Genomic DNA, 14,964 nt, shown 5'->3' with positions numbered 1-14,964 from the left:
CTTGGAAAGCTAAAAATTGATCTGTTTCTAGCTTTTATATGGCCCTTTTATTTAACCTTGAACTGCTATTTTAACTCCTCCATCAGTTTACTTATCCATTCCTTCCACCACCACCACTGCACATCATGCTACAACTCTGTCCTTTCAAGAAGGGAATTTGGGTTGTAATCCAGAGAGGAGTCAGAGTTGACCCCAGCCCTGTGTCTATAAATACCACAGGTGTTTTGAAGCCTCCCATGCTGATGTTTCTGCGTTCAGTTTCCTGGCTCCTTTCCCTCTCTGCAGATGAAAACCATAACCACCCACAACTGTCGATGCATTTGTGGAGATTTTCTTCTCTGGACTAGAGAGTTTTTGGAACAGGAGACTTGAAAGTTTGTCTGTATTTGCTTACTTCCTTTATGGGGGATTTCTAGGTTATGTCTTTTATTGTATTTATCGTTCTCCTGGACCTTTTATGCAGCTTCTTTACTTCTGTTTTGCAGATTGACTGTTTTCAACTCACATTTATCTTCTCTCTGATAAGCCACACTAATAAGGTCGTAATGTGTGGCTTAGTGACACAGTGTGCTCTGCAACAGCAGATTAGGGTCTTTTACCTGAAGTAGGAGGTAGGAGAAGCAAATGCATATGAGAGGAGCTGAAAAAGCGAGGGGAAGGAAAGTCTCATTAAGCACATTTTAGCCAGCAGTTTTGTGGGGAAAAGGAACTTGAAAAGGACTATTTGAAAGGCTTTTATCTATAAATACAGTGTCCCAGTTGCTCAGTGTAAGTCACTTTTATTAAATGAATATCAGAGCTTGATAAATGCTGCTACATTATCTCCCATGGGCCTTTAGTGACATTGTAACAATGACATTTCCTTGTGTCTTTGGTTTAATCCTTTTTCCATTTTCTCCCCTGCAGACGTAGGAACCTCTGGCTGGTCTGTGTATAGATGCTGGAGGGTTTCTGGGAGAGAGAAGAATGGGTTTGCACACTCAGCTGTTCATGTAGGAAGCAGTAGCATTTTATGGTTTGATCACAGTGGGAGATCTGCCTGCACTGCAAGGGGGCTTAGAACGTAGATCTTTATGCCCTGTGTGTGGAGCTCAGTGCAGCCTTTTTCCTGTGTGTGGGGACACTCTGTTCAGCCATCAGGACCCCTAGGGACCTAACAGCTTCTAGAAGGATCAATTTTTGTACCTAAGAGGGCTCATTTTACCCTGGTGACTAACAGCAATAAAAAGTTATAGCACAGTCAACTCTTCTACTTGGCTGCCAAAGTTTCCTTGGATGTTCTTTTTGTTATCAAAACCAGCTCCAATAAAGATGAAGGGTGGGGAGGGATACCTACCAACCAATAAAAAAAAAGTGCACCCAAACCCCCCCAAATTTTCTACCCAGGAAACAACCCACAGCAGATGCTTAGTTTAGCAGGAAACTTAAGTTTTATTGCATTTTACCAGTTTTACATTCCCTAAAGAATAAGGCTGGTGAAACCATTGCATTTTGTGGCATATCATGTGTGTTTGTCTAATCAATCTCATGTAAGTTCTGCCTTGACTTATCTTGAAGAGTCATACTCTGATATTATGAAGGATCAGATTCAGCTGAGAATTTAGTGATGTGCTTCTCACTCCGTGGTCTGTGAGGATAAAATATTCAGCACTAATGATGATGTAAATTTATTAAGCCTATTAAAAATGTGTTCTCTGTTGCAGCCAGTCATGAAATGTAGGAGTGTTATCAAGTAAATCAGAAAGAATCCAAATCCATTTTCTGCATGAAAGAAACATGTAAATCAAGATAATGAATATTAATGCTGACATATATTAGCAATATACTGTAAATAATAAGTGCACCATGTTCATGCCACTTAAAAGGCATAAAGTGTTTCCATGTACTTTGTCATTCTTACCCTGCAAATTAGATGATGAACTTCCATATCTGCTTCCTAGAGTAATAAACTGCATTTTGGAAGAGCCGCCTGGAGTCCCGCATCTCTCATTTAGGCTCTTACATCTGCTTACTAGGCTGTACCTGTTTGCTCAAATGATGTTGGTAAAACATAACAGAAATATCTCTGGTTCTGGTCCACAGGGTTCATCCGTCTGCTGTGGCTGTGTAATAACTGCAGACAAGCTAGACTGGAGCTGATGTCTAGGGGGAAAGACAAACCACACAGTACTTACCAGTTCATAAACACAAAGTAAAACACCCTTTGTGTTCTGGTGTTTCCATTCCTGTCATATCTCTATGCAGTCATTTTGCAGAGCTGGCTAAAATTGTACTCATCTCTTCAGGGGGGTGTATCTACTTCTAATCGCCAAAAGGAAAGAGTATATTTGGGGCTGAGCTTGGGTTAACAGGGAGATACTTCAGTTGAAAGCATTATATAAGCTTGAGATCTAAACTCTAAGGTTTTCAGATCCAGGTCCCAAATATTTTTGTATCTGCACCTCAGGAATTATCCAGGCAAACAGTCAGAGCTTATTGTTACTGCAGAAGGAGCCAGGCATGTGTCATTAGGTCTTTCTTGGAGGACTTAGTGAAGCACCGGGAAAAGATGTGCTGTAAAATTGTATATTTAAATATGTATCAATGATGTGTTTGTTGTGCAGAATAAACTGACTACCATTTATCCTGAAACATAGTGGCTTACTTGGAACTATCCTTTTTTTCCCCTGATTTCTCTAACCTACCAAATAATAATTGGTTGAAATGGAAAAGCCCAAATAAATCTCACAATTCTTCAATTAATGCCTTCAACAATGGTAGCAAAGCTGGCTTTTGAGTCTGATGCTGCCAGTGGTTCCTGTGACAGTGGCTGCTGTGCTTATGGAGTGGGTTTTTTGTGTAAAGTAGGACATCAAGGCATGAGCTGTTCAGTAGGAAGGCACAGAGTTCTTTAGGAAGGCTGAAGCTGCTGATTGAGACTCAGATCTGTGTGCGCACAGGATTGTTGGTGGATATTGTGCAGATCACTGGACTGGCTCGGGCAAGGAAGGGTCACTTTGCCCTTGTCATTAGGATGTACCATTTGATGAGGGCCTGTGTGTGCTCAGCACTGGGAAAGTTTGTGCTTGTGTGACAGGGACAGCCTGGGGGAGACTCGGTTTCTGGTGAGCAAGGAATTAATTTGCAGCTTGAGTTCCCCTTATGTAGGAGGAGACATGGGGGAATTCAGGAACTTTTCTCTCCTGGCTGGCAGCTTCCTGCTGCTATTATGCCAAGTCATTTCACTGGTGAGATGCATTAAGAGGCAGAGGAAGATGTATCCTCCTGATTATGAACATGACTTGTAATGTGCTCTAAACTGATACTGTGCTTTGCCAGTGGGAGGTAAAAAGCCATTTCTTTTCACCCATTTCCCCCTATCCTTCAAATGAGTTTCTTCTGCAAGGAACTTGTGTGAATTTCCCTAGCATCCACTGTAGTGTGTGCTGTGTAGCTGGGTGTGAAGATAAAATCTCTTTTCAATGATCCTGCAATCTAGATAGGTGGGAGTATCTATGAGAGTAGCTGAGTGGAAAAGGAACAGAAATTCAGAAACACCACATGTATTGTGCATTAAATTGCTTCATGAGGAGATAGAGACTGATATCTGATCTTTCTCCAGGGCAAATGTTTTGCAGAAAGAGTGTTGTTCATTCTACTAATGTAATTTTACTGCTGTATTTTATGGCTATGTACATATCTGTGTCGGTGTTCTCATTAATTTTCTTCTGGTTTTCCTTCAAGCCTGAGCTGCTGGAGTTGGGTGGTTGCTCAGAATCTCTGCTTTTCTGTGGTAGGAGAAAGCCCCAGTTCCTGGTTTTCACACAGTGAAGAGAGAATTGAATAGCTTCAATTGCTGTACAGATGGGAAAGCCCAAACACAGACTCTTCACACTTAGTTCCTTAGAGCTTTTTTCTTAATTGCTTGAAGTATCTTAGCTGTGATGACAAATCAGGACAGGATGGAAGTGGAATAAAAATGCAATGGTTCCTCAGTGAACTGAGCATGTAGGTACCTCTTTGTCATACCAAAGGCTAAGGTTCAGCTCTGGTCAGGCCAAGCAGAACCCTGGACCTGCTTTCCTGAAAACCAGCTGAATGCTGGCTGATGGCTTGTATGATTACACTGTCCAGCATTAAAAAGAAGCCCCAAACAGTACTTTTACTGAACTTCTGTTAGTGTTTGCTTTTGATAAAATTAGAGTTTTTTTCCTCTTTCATAGTTGCAGTGCTACGAAGATGCTCTCTCTTCTCTGGTAGAACAAGAATAAATGAGACACCCCCTCAGAGTTAATGGGGAGCTGGGTATTTCCTTTATATTTAGGGGGAAGCAAAGCTGGGTGGGAAGGACACAGAGACTGAAGAGATGGCAGATTCCTTGTCACTTATTAATAGTCAGGCCCAGCAGGCCCTGGCTGCCTGTCTTGAGCTGCTGAGAGATTTTTGTTAAGCTGCTGGCTTTATAATCTGCACAGCATTCAGCTGCCAGTCTGATGGGCCCTGTAACCTCTGGGGAGAAAGGGATGCAGTCAAAATCAGGCCAACATTGTCTTTTTGTATTTGAATAGAAAACCTTTTTCAAATAACCTGAAAGGGAAACAGGAGGCCAGAACAACTGTCTGTTTAATTACCCTTCTGTTATACAGCAAGATAAAAGGAATTTTTAGGCAGCTCTAAGCTCCCATTCTGCTTTACCAACAAGTCACTGTTTTCTTACTGATAGTTCGAGTGTTTACATTGTCAGCTCCAAAAGATCAATTTAGGAGGCTGAAAACAACACATTTTTAGTCTCCTTTATTTCTCCAGTGTTTAGAGCTGTAAAATGAGAAGGACAGCTCTGAGTCCTGGCCTTCCTACATCCAGCTTTAGGCATCCAGCTTTTTGTTTTTCTTCACTGCTGTGTGTGTGGATAATAAGGTTACCTGCCCATCTACATGATCTCAGGGCTTTGGATTAAATTGGTTAATAAAATCCAGCCTTGGAAGAGTGAGAGTGGAGAATCCTACATAAACTTACAGTCTCTGTGCATGGCTGAAGCCTAACAGAGATCTGATCTATGCTTTACCAAGCCAGATGTCTGATATATTCTCTTCCACTGCCTAACAGAACCATGAGAAACTCTTGTGTGTCTTTGCAGGCAGGGTGGATTGTCATCTTTGGGCCAATGTGTTATATTGTTAGTTTGGATTTTGATCCCTGCAAAAGAATAAGAAATGAAAACCAAACCTCTTCCTTTTAAACTCCTTGCAAGGAGATTAAACACCACAGATGTTTTATGACCACACACTGTATGCCAGTGCTGGGAAAAGCACTAGAGGTAGCAGCAGCAACATGAAATTTTTATTTTCTTTATAAAAAGATGAAAAAAGCTTTTTTTTTTTTTTCTAATTGTATTTGTAACTTTTCAGTTCCTCTGTTCTTCTGTTTTCTGTGAGGTGAGGGAGGCAGAACTAGAGCCTTTATTTTCCTCCTTACTCCACGGTGGGGCTGCCTAAGTGAAAGTAATGCCATTCTGTGGAGTAGGTAAGAATGTGCAGGTTTTTCACAGTTCTTCCTCAAAATGAGCTTTCCTTGCTAGAGTTTTCAAGAGGGAGTCTGATTTTTTTCCTAGCCTGCCTCCAGCAGTGTCCAATAAATGACAGCTATTAGCAGTGTTAAACGTTCAATAAGAAACCTACTACCTTTGAGATAACTTTTCTTCCTTGAGCTGCTGCAGCAATCAGCTTATGCCCCAAAACATGAGCTTTGATGACTTGCCATATGACATTATTATCTAGTTAAAAATGTAAGTTATCTCAATTATAGGCTGTTGGCCCTTTCCAGTGAGCACATCTGTGGCTTGCAGGGACTCTGACCTCCTTTGGCTGTGAGCAGTGTGCGCTGACTACAGGCATTGTGGAAATATAATTTCTCTTCACTTCCCTGCCAATGCTCGAGTGAGGATGTGCTCCCTTGTTATGAGGCAGCATAAAATTTAGAGGCTAGTCACGGTGAAGGTAGTAAGAAAGAAACTCAGAGACCTCAGTAAATTTTCCTTCTAAGTGTTCCCTTTTCAAAGGTAAATGGTCTTATTCTTTGTAATCTCTCCCTGTATGTTAACAGCTTTCACAATGCTAACTCTTTTGTAAGAAAAGCACATTACAATCCCAGTCGACTTTATCTCTGGTAAGGGAGCCAAAGAAGGAAGCCAATACGCTTTTTAAAATTTTTTTCTTTACACTCCACCAGCTACTCAGCACACATGTATTGCAAATTCAAGATGTGGATGTTACTCAAAGAAGCAACTGTGATGTCACGAGTGTTTTAATGGCCTATGATTTATTTCCCTAAGTGCTTTATTAAGATGATGCACAACAGCATTTGGAAGCCAAATGCTGCCTTAAGAGAGACTTGGAGGAGTTATTTTCAATCTCCTGACTTTTCTTCCTCAGCACAGTAATTTGTTTGATTGGAGCAAAAGGGCCCTGGATTCAGAACAGGGATTCTACTTCTTATTTAGTGTTTCTTTGTGCGTTAATCAGCCCAGTTTGTGATCTGAGTGAGCAGGAGTATGAATGAACTTACTGTGATATGAGAGAGCTGCATGATTCAGGGAACAGGATACTAGCTGGGGTTTGGAGGTTGGCGTTCTGGCGCTGTATGGGTTTGTGGCTGTTTGGTAGTGAAATATTTGGCCAGGCATAATCCAGAATCAGCAAATTCATGAGAACCAGAAGTCATGTGCAAGGAATCCTCTCCTGGCAAGGTATTTCTAATGACATTCAGGAAGGTTAGCTATAGGTGCAGTGATATAGGGCCTCTTTGCCATTAGTCTGGTGATAAATCTGGTATAATTTGCAAGTTTTGAGACAGGTAAGGTAGTAAATCAAAATGAGACCTGAAGTAGTCACAGTGGGCAAATGGATTAGTGAGCTGAGATCACTTGAAAAAATATATTTCAGTTCAACAGAGAATAATAGTAGGACAGGGGCTCAAGGCTGAACTTTTAGGGCTGTGTAATATCTACTTAGAGCATGGAGAAAGACTGGACAGTGTGTAAAAGGCAACAAATTGGACTTCATGTCCCACTGTGAAAAGACTGAAATGCATTGATCTGATCAATGACTCTATAAGCTAACGAGCCAGGAGCAGAATTTTTGAAGAAATTAGAACTTTGACATGTTTAAGATACTGACTTGGCATGTAAAGATTTTTAAGACAGCACACAAATTTCAATAAAACTCTTCCCAAAATGGGATTTCTGGGCAAAAATTAAAGTGACTAACTGAAATGTCGATTTGAATTAAAGAATAACCATAAAATTAAACAGACCAGAAACATTCTTCTAAGGTCATGGATAGAGAAAATGCATAAAATTGCAACTGAATTAAGTTTGGTGCCTGTTTATTAGAATAGTGACTTGGGAGGTATAACAAAGGGAAGAAGATATGAATGGTGGAATAAGATGGCCAGATGATTATGCAGGATAGGTAAAGGATGACAAATACCAATGAGAGATGGGAAGGAAATCTGATTTTTGGAGCAAAGAGGATTCGACATGGTTAAGATGAGAAGAGTTGTGTGAGGATTCAGCCCTTCTGCTTGTAGAAGCTGGTTTTAATTCACTGAGTCAAACAGCACCACTGCCCACAAGCTCCAGAAATTACTTCTGTCCAGTGATATAAAAGCAGCATCACCCTCCTTGTTAGGCTTTTCTCCTTACTATTGATATTACTTTGATGGCTACTGTTACCTCTTAGCTTTTTAACATCATTAAAAAGCAAAATAAACAGAAAAGGTGGGTGGAAATAGAGTTAGTGTAGCTGTAAAATCTATTCAATCTGTGTCCCATTAGAAAATAATGGTCAGTATTGTAATAAGTATAAATTCGTTCTTCAGGCCCTCTATTAGCGTAATTATGAAAACACTGGGCTTGGCAGTTGGCTTCTCCTACATTCAGTTGCTATTTTTTGTTTCAAAAGAAACATGCTGAGTGAATTGATTTAGAAAGAAGATGTAATAAAGCTCTGAGTAAACAGGGCTTGTTAATTTGCAGAATTCCTATTGAAATTGCATGAACAGAACATGTATAGAGATATAATAGCCTCATTTATATTTGTGGATTATCCCTAATGCATAGTAACTCCCAAAATGCTGATCAGTGCTCTACAAAAAAGGGAAAAAATGTGGTTTTCAGTTTGGTTTTGAAAAAAAAAATGAAAGATCTAGTGTTTTTATGCAGACAAGCTGCATGTTGCAATTTACCCCCAAACCAAATCCATAATCCAAGTGTGTCTCATTTAACTGAGGGAATGTGTGAGGCTATTTACTTCTATTATAATATCTATCACTCTAGCCTTTTTTATTATAAATAATTCCATCAAGTCATTAAGAATTGATCATTGAACAAGGACGATCCATTGCAGTTGTACTGAGGGGTGTTTTGGACTGAACCAAGGATCCACTTGATCCAGTATCTTCACTGTGAAACCTGCAGGTGGTAAAGGTGACAAGGGTGGAAGAACAAGGCCAAGCCATGTGTGTTACTTTTTTTGATGTAGCCTTTCAGCTTATACTGACTTCTGCCTCCACCACTTTTTAAAGCACCGGAAGTGTTTAGTGGAGGTATTTAGTAGCCCTTGGTGGGTGTATCTGTGAGGTTTATTTGTTTTTCTCAGCCTGTATCCATCATTTGAACCAATGCAATCTTTTAGCATCCAGGAGGATGGGCAGCTGAAAAGCACCCGGTGGTTGTTGGCCTCTGTCAGCTGCAGAGACCTGAATTAGAGCTTGAGAAGGAGGAGGTTTTTCTGTGCCTTTAGCTATGCAGTTTCTTTTTCCTACACCTCTTTATATTTTTGAAATCTTACTGTGTGATGAAGGCAAACTCACCCAGCTCTTTTTTGTCTTCTAAATGAACTGGCCACTCAGCATACTGGAGAGTGAAAGTGACAAAGTAGTAAATGACACAAAATTTCACTTGTGTGTAGCCTTTAGGGCAAAGAGCATCATAGAGCAGCTGGAGAACAGAGTGTTCTTGAGTTCTATTGATTGCTCCTTAAACATTGCTTTATCCTTTCAATGAATAAAGAAAGTAAAAAGGGAAACTTCAGAAAGCTCCATTCTGTAGTTAAAAAAAACTCTGGTCTGTAAACTCGTCCTGTTGTACGTTTGTATCATGCTTCTTACTAGAGAATGGAAGGCTAAAAGAGTGATGGTTTTGGATGATCTTCACCTCTGTATTGCTTGCAGGCTGGACAGATTGTCTCTACCACCTCAGAAATACTTTGTTCTTCAGAGAAGTGGCAACAGCCTTGACTCCTAAGACCCAGTTGTTTGGAATGAAAACAAACTGATGAAAAACATCAGTTACTCATATTTAATTTGTGGGCCTAAACCTACAATGGGGCATTATTGGCTTCTTGAATTTTCTGAAAGAATTCAGTGGCTTCTCTGCCTTCTTCTGGTTGAACATGATGTAGAGAATTGAATCTAGCTTCAAGATAGAAAAAGCCACTCCAAATGTACCTGTAGAGGTCTTGGTCAGAAAGGAAAAAGCAGAGTAAATTAAAATTCTAGTAAGCTGTGTCTTCTCTTTTGTGAGAATGAAATCTGAAAGGCAGCATTAGCTTCTGTGAGGTCTGGAAGTTCACCATCTGATGGGATGAGTCAGCTTCTACTGGCTGCAAAATAGCTTTTCACTGCTGGAAAGTTGGGGAGAAGGGGAATCGTGGTTATTGCCAGCATTGTTCTCAGGTAATGCCTGGCATGGGATGGTACCAACTCACCCTGTCCATCTGCCTTTACACAGAAATTCCCCCTGTCACATGAAGACTGACCACTGACACCTGTGTTAGCAACTTTGGGGCTCTGGTTTTGGTGGTGGGCTTTTTCTTAATTTAGAAAACACAAAAAGGCCAAACCTCAGCTTGGCACATAGAGAAGATACACACATGGTCTAAATCTGCCTCCATGATTCCATTCATTTTGGCACCCAATTTATTTCTCATGGGAGCTGATGTCTTCCAGCTGCACCTAATGAGCTCAAATTCATCCAGGAAGGGGTAGAGGATGCTGAGTGAATCAGCAACATCTCAGATTCCTCAGAGCTTTAATTTACATGTGTATTTGGCCTACACTTGACAGGGATCATGTGCATGTCTTAATGTCCCACTGGGCATTGTCCTCCTGTTCTCCCACATCCTGTCCCTTCCTTTTCTTTCCAAACTGTTACTTCTCTGGCATCCCTGCTTCTGATATTTTCTTTGTTAGTTTTAAGAAGCTTTATGTCTTGCTCTGAAAGCTAAGTAATATATTTATATTTTTTTCTGGAACATCACACTACAGTCCAGAAATTTCCTGAATGCAGATGTCATAAACATTTGTCTTCTCAATCACTAAAACTCTAGCAGGCTTTTATGTAATTACATAGGGTAATTACACAGATTCTCCTGTAAAATATCATTAAATCTGTGGAAAGGCTTGTGCAGATTTCAGTAAGTTTTAGGTTAGGCTCATTACCTATCCAAAAAGACAGAATTTTTGTTGTCTGATTTGTTTTGTCTTTTCTCTAGTGTCCATAAGAACCAAAGTTCTTTTAAATCAGTCTTTGTAAAATGGCTCCTTTCTGTTTGTTTGGGCACCAACCAGTAAGGTACCACCCTTGAACACAGTCCTTGCACTGTGGCTGTTCCAGCTGAGTATCCTGGGATTTGGGTGGATACAGCACATGGGTGAGCCCAGTGCAGTGGGGAAGGAAGTGTTGCTGGCACATCAGGCAGTGACTCTCAGGTTGCTGCCCTAATTCTTGGAGGAATTTACACCTTCTGGTGTTCAAATCCTATTTCTAGGAGAGATTTGCAGTGTGAACAGGTGCTAAAGTTAATAACAGAGATTAGTGAACTTAGAGGGCCCTATGAAGAGTCAAACTCAGTTGCCTCAACAGTATGAACAGGGTTATCATCCACGGAATCAGAGATGTTAAGGCAGAGGAAAACTTTAAGGAAAAATTTGTCTGAGGATCAAATAGGTGGGGGTGATCAATGGCCAGCTAAGGCTGTTGTCCTTGTTATGTGTTTGGGGTCACTGTACTCTCTCTGGGAGACAAAACAGGAAAAAAAAAAAATTGTTAGTCATCCCACAGGAGCTGTTTGACTTTCCTGACCAAGCTTAGCTCCTGTTTCTCTGCAGAGGGTGCCACGGCCTCTGCTCATCTGTGGTTCTGTGGAGTGGCTGCAGGTGGTGGCCCTGTTTTGTGGCACCAGCTGTGCCCAGTGTGTGCCTCTAACAGTGCTGCACAGCTGTGGCAGAGACCTGTGGCAGACAAATCTCATCTGCTCACATCAGGAGCTGGCAGTAGTCCTGCCAGAAGGCCCAAGCTTGCTGCTCCTGATTTACAGAGCTCACAGGACAGTCTGTTCAGAACCTCAGCTATATCTGAAAATATCACTCTGTAACATCTAAATGCCAAAGAAAAAAAAAAAAAGGATAAAACTGCCAAGAGGCCTAGATTCTTTGAAGGAAGAGGGCTGGCAGCATAGCTCTTGTATTGACAGAGTCCTGCAAAAATGAGGTGGTTGCACTCGAGGAGCTGAACTTAGCAGCCTGTAAATCGGACAGGACTTGTCAGCACTGTCAGCTGAGTTAATGCCCAGTGGTACTGCAGGAAGATCCACTGTTACTGTTGCCTTTCTGTCAGAGTCATGGAGCAGACAAGTAATAATATCTTCATTCAGTATAAAAAGACTGTTCCATTAATTGAAATAATAGACTAGGACTGGGTTTGTCTGGAGGTAGAGAACAGAGATCCAGACCCAGTCCTCGGGCAGGGGTAGATGTGATTTACTTACTGTTTGTGTTCCAGTGCTGTCATTTGCTGCACTCCAGGCTGACTGGCTGGGATTAATTTATGATGCTTTCTTACTAGTGCTTCCCCTAAAGTAGACTACTGCTCCGTTGCCCACCAGCACTGCAGATCAGATGATCTATCAATTGCCACAAGAATCACTTCTTGTGTGTTTTACCTGATTTCACTCCTGAATCTCTAAAGCAAACTTTACTTTTAGCTGCTGCTTCATCTCCTGCATCTTTTTTGCTCTGTCAGCCAAAGACTTCTATTCCAGCAGGTCCCAAAGGTGTGCTTTCTTAATTCCCTGGTAAATTTTGAAATGATTCCCCAGCTGGTACCAATCACTGGGCTGAATGTAGGTGTGCTGATTAGCTGCTGTGACAACTCTGTCTAATTAGCTGAGTTGGTTTCTCCTTCTCTGAGTACCCAAAGGAGATGTTTGGTTCAAGGTTTTATTAAGGTGAGCTAGGAGTTAATAATTATGCACAAGAGGTTGAAGACTGATCAGCCTCTGATCTAGCTCAACAGCCTTAATTAATGGAGGCAGTAAAAGTCTCATGTTTCAGGAGTGGCAGTACAATCACTAGAGTTGTCCACTTGTCACCCTCTGTTTCCCTGTAGAATAAGATTCCTTTACCTGCTCACCTTTGCACAGCTCTCAGAAAATACGTTTGAGCTCAATCAGTTCATGCTCAGACAAAAAAAAAAGTGACAACAGGCATTTACCTTGGCTGTCCATTTTTTTCTTGGATAGTTGAGCAGCATCATATTTAGGAATAGAGGCTTCAGTTAAATATCTCCTTCCTTGGGAATAGAAACTTAATAAAGAACTGGGATCTAATCCACAGAAATTTCCCAAAGAACTGTAAATACCTGGAATGTGAAAGTGGGACTACTAGTGTTTCACAGTGCCAAGATTAGCCTTATTTCTACTTCCTGGCCAATATGAACTCCCAGAATTGGTGGTTCCATCTGTTTTGCAGGATTTGGTTATGTTCCTGAGTCAGGGCCTAAATGAGGTTGCTTTTCCGTGCTTTCCAACAGGGCTGAAGAAATTTGGTAACATATGCTCTTTTCTTTTGGTGCCTGTACACCACTGGGATGAAAAGTGTATCTGGCATATGCAAAGGTAGAAGAGTTCAGAGTGATTTTCTTTTTTTGGTAGCAAGGGATTCAGTGTCTGCTGTTGCCACAAGGAATTTTGGAGTGTGCAGTTTCTCTCCCACCCTCAGGCTCCCTCTTCTGCTGCCCTGCATCAGTGACCAAGCATTCAAGCCAGTCTTGGCACACCAGTACCTTCTTTTCTGGCTACCTGTTTACACGGTTTCGGATTGTTTGTCCCACTTGGATGCCTTACTGCTGGATTTTCTGGGTGGTTTGAACTAGTTTGGGTTGTAACACATTTCTTCTGCAGACAGGATTGTTTCCCCTCCTGCAGGTTAAAGCCCTTCCTCTGCCTCATTCTGTCAATGTCCCTTAATGGTCCTTAAGGGCCACTTAAGAGGTAGCTTTGCCTGAGCCATGTTTTCTTGTTTCCTCCATTCTCTTCAGAAGCAGCTTCTCCCATCTATCTCTTATTTTACACCATTTTGAAATGTACTGTATAAAAACTGTTAGCAGCTCAGGAATCCAATACAACTTAGTTTTTTAACTGTTAATAACTTCAGAATTTTTCCCATTAAGTTTCAACATGAAGTAAGATGCTAAATAAAATCAAAGGAATTTTATTTCATTCTCTTCCACAGTTCTTCTCTACTCTCATAAATAAAACATTCTCACAAAAAGACACTTATTTTAATATATTCTCACACTGCCACCCAGGCTGAGTTCCTTGACTCTCAGCAACCTCACACAGTGTTGATAACTTCATGGGACCACTGCTGTGCTGTGTGTGGATGAGTCAGCTTTCCATTTTCACAGCAGCTTTAGTTTTTCTTGCAAACACACATTTCTCATAAAAAACTCTGGCTTACTTTCTGAGGTTTGTCATGGTCCTCCCTCAGAGCACAGTTGTCTCTATTGTCACATTGAACCATGGTTTACAATCACCTGACATAACTGGTTCTAGGTGCAAGGGCCTTCCTTGCAGAACCTCCTCTGCACATTTTGTTTGCTCATTGTCTGTAATGAAGTTCAAAGAGCCAATCCAGTCTCAGCTGCACTCTCTACCTGATTTTTCTTGCTGATAGTTGAGATTATCCAGGTTATTCCTTTTTCTTCCCTCTTTTGAACCAGTAAATTTTGCTACACTGGAATTGTACAGAATTTCATTTCTATTTTAATGAACTGCTGCTGGGAGAGTCTTTCTCTTTTTGAACCCAATCACTTTGTCAGCTTGATTAGTCAAATTGCTGGTGAATCTATTACTCTTCTCCATAATCATGAGTATGGTTGCATTATTAAACATCTTTCTCTGTCCTACACACAAGCAGAGTTCAAAGGGGTGAAGGAGAGCACTACCCCACAATAATTAGTAGTACAGCGGCTGAGAGAGCTCTCTTCAGATGGAGGATGCTCCTAAATTGAAATTTTGTATTATTTGAGAATGGCTGCATCTCAGTGTTTGCCTTGCTCTAAAGGAGGATTTGCTTGGAGCTAATTTCAGTGTACTGGTGGTTGCTGCAGAAACAGCCCCAGCTGTTGTTCTAATGCTTAGACAGCTACAGATGCATCAGTGCTTTAGCTGACTGTTCTGCTGAGTGCTGTCCTGTCTTTCCAACAAAACCTGGACCTCTGGTATCTCAGAACTAAAAAAAAATCTGCTCCTTCTGATGATCTGCAAGGAAATTCCATTCAGGAAAAGATTTGCTTTGGCAGGTTGGCATTTTCTAAAGTGGAAACATGTCTGAAGCATTTCCAAGTGGCCCTGTGAATGAATTAAATTTCAGTTTTATCCCTGAATTTTCAAACACTGTGTTTGTGTGTATGTGGTTTTGGTTTTTATTTTATTGTGGTTTTATTGGGTTTTGTTACTTTTGTTGGGTTTGCTTTTTCCCCCCCCCCCAACCACTCTTTCTAGGCAGAAACACAAACACTGTGAAGTAATGAAGATTGTTCAGAAAGTGTGACAGCACAAATGTCAAAAATATTCTTTGAGGCTTCTCCAGGACTCCTGAAGAACTTGGGAGTTGTCAGGGAAACTTACACCACAATGAACT

The sequence above is a fragment of the Passer montanus genome, unplaced genomic scaffold (genome assembly GCF_014805655.1).
Source record: "Passer montanus isolate IOZ18808 unplaced genomic scaffold, ASM1480565v1 scaffold21, whole genome shotgun sequence".
Classification (NCBI taxonomy): domain Eukaryota; kingdom Metazoa; phylum Chordata; class Aves; order Passeriformes; family Passeridae; genus Passer; species Passer montanus.
The sequence above is the reverse complement of the archived record's forward strand: the minus strand, read 5'-3'. Positions refer to the sequence as shown.